The following is a 2,500-nucleotide window of genomic DNA, read 5'->3' on the forward strand; positions in this document are numbered from 1 at the left end:
ATCTATCTCTCTCTCTCTCTCTTGTTTCCTCCGAGATTTGCGTTATGAAAAGACAGAAAACTAGCCCCGATGATAAAGAAAATGTTTCTCATAAAGATAACAGCAAAAATAAATAAACTGGACTTTCCACGGTGTTTCATTTTTTTTTTCTTCTTTTTTTCTTCTTTTTTTCTTTTTTTTTTTTCTTTTTTTTTTTGCAGCAAAATTTTATTCTTCCTTCACTCATTATTCCTTCCATCTTCCTTCCATCCATCCTTCCTTCCTCCCTTCTTCCATCCTCCCTTAAACTCCTTCTTCCATCTTCCCTTCTTCCTTACTTTCTCTCTTCCTTCATCATTCTTCCTTCCTTCCTCCCTTCACTCCTTCTTCCATCCCTTCTTCCTTCTTTTCTCCCTTACTTTCATCCTTCTTTCCTTTCTTAGATTTAAGGTGATATCCACATCTCTTCCCCAGCATCTTTTGTTTTTGCTGGTTTCGAAGACGGAAGGGAAACGCCGCCAACCGGTCAAAACATTGTAACTGATATATACATTTGTTCCCCTCCGTTCTTTGACTGGCATTCTTCACGGCATCATTCGAGAGGGGGAGAAATGTGGAGTACATATTAGAAACGTAGAGTAATAGATATCAATTACTGACCAGTGCCCTTGAGGCACAGGCCCACAGACCCCCTCCCATATCCTGCAATCCTGCCCCACCTTCGACGCTCTGAGACGCCAGGCATGGCCCAGCCCGGTGGAGCTATCCAAGAGAAACTGTGGGGACCGCCGTGGCGAAGTGGTCAGCGTCGCGGACTGACGGCTGGGAGGACGCGGGTTCGAATCCCAGCGGAGGTGGGTTTTTCGGCCCGTGGCCGGCTCCTACCCAGAGTTGAGTGTGCTGTGGCTTAAATGGGGAGACTGGGACCACACAGTCGAGTGTCATCCACTTCAAGGATGCGTATTTGGGTGTGTTGCTCTAATTACCTGACTAACACTGCAAGTGTCTGTATCTCTCGGGCCTGGTTAACGCCGGGATGTCATTATGATAGGAAGCGTAGAGTACAGCCTTGTCACGCAGTCCCAACCAAAATGGACCTCCATAGCAACATCGTCATCGTCATCCTCCTCTTTCATCATCATCAATATAAACAAAACAGTCTCAAAGTCTGTGGTCTTTCATGCCCTGCTCCCATGGTGACCTCAGTTTCGATACCCCTCCACTTCTGTGCTTGGGGTGAGTCCTGTCAGTGTCTTCAGTGTCGGCAGATTCATGGGGGACTGTTGTTTGAGGGACGTGGTGGCGGTCTCCACTCTAGGAGGGACGCTCACTCAGTCTGGCCTGTGACTAAGCCATTATTGTCGGTAACAGGGGGCTTAGCATGTGGTGTCCTAAGTACGTTAAATCAGAACAGGCAGCACTGAACACCACCGAAGTGACTCAGCAGCAGTGCAGGGTCTCCTGTGGTGTGTGGCCTCCTGGCGACCTAACATCGATGGCTCCCTGCGGACTGCCGACGCTGGAACTGTCACGGTGACGGATGAACCCGGGTGTGATCGTGTATGGGGGAATCTAATTGAGCGGCGTGGGAGTAATGCCACTGAAATGGTGCAGATAATGGAGCAGCAAAAAACAAAAAATAAAAAAGAGAAACTCTGGGGACCGACGGGGTCCCTGCGACGGACTGCGGACTGAGCGGACTGAAAAATGAAGCGTAGCCAGGGAAGGCGGAAGAAGAAGAAGAAAATGTAGAGGATATATTACGATGTTATTAACTAGTTTAGCCAGTATGTATGAGCTTATATCACAGACTGACATCAGTCTACAGCTGGGCCAGCAGCAGAGTGAGAGCTGTATTATCAATGGTGCGTTGTTGTTTTTCCAATGCAATGGAAAATCATTTACAGCTCAGTCTTTTGTGTCTCACATATTGCAAGAAAAGTGTGGGTACACTTGTGAGAGTACAGTGCCAGAAATCTTGGGCTGAATTTTCACAGGGGTTATGTGATGATGTGCGTGTGGGTGTCTGTGTCTGATCTGTTTTGTGTGTGTGTATGTGTCTCCGTGTGTGTGTGAGTGTGTGTGTGTGTGTGTGTGTGTGTGTGTGTGTGTGTGTGTGTGTGTGTGTGTGTGTCTCCGTGTGTGTGTGTGTCTCCGTGTGTGTGTGTGTGTGTGTCTCCGTGTGTGTGTGCGCGCGCGTGCGTGCGTGTGTGTTTCTGTGTATGGCTATGTGAGTGTGTGTTTTCTGCATAGCTTTGCTTGTGTGGGTGAGTGTGCTTGTGTGTCCGTCTATCTGAGAATGTGATGTGATGTGTGTGTGTGTGTGTGTGTGTGTGTGTGTGTGTGTGTGTGTGTGTGTGTGTGTGTGTGTGTGTGTGTGTTTCTATGTGTGCGTTTGCATGTGTCTGCAAGCGTGGGTGCACGCACGAGCAAGCACTAGCGTGTGTGTGTGTGTGTGTGTGTGTGTGTGTGTGTGTGTGTGTGTGTGTGTGTGTGTGTGTGTGTGATCTCTACGCAACTA

The sequence above is a fragment of the Babylonia areolata genome, chromosome 1 (genome assembly GCF_041734735.1).
Source record: "Babylonia areolata isolate BAREFJ2019XMU chromosome 1, ASM4173473v1, whole genome shotgun sequence".
Lineage (NCBI taxonomy): Eukaryota > Metazoa > Mollusca > Gastropoda > Neogastropoda > Buccinidae > Babylonia > Babylonia areolata.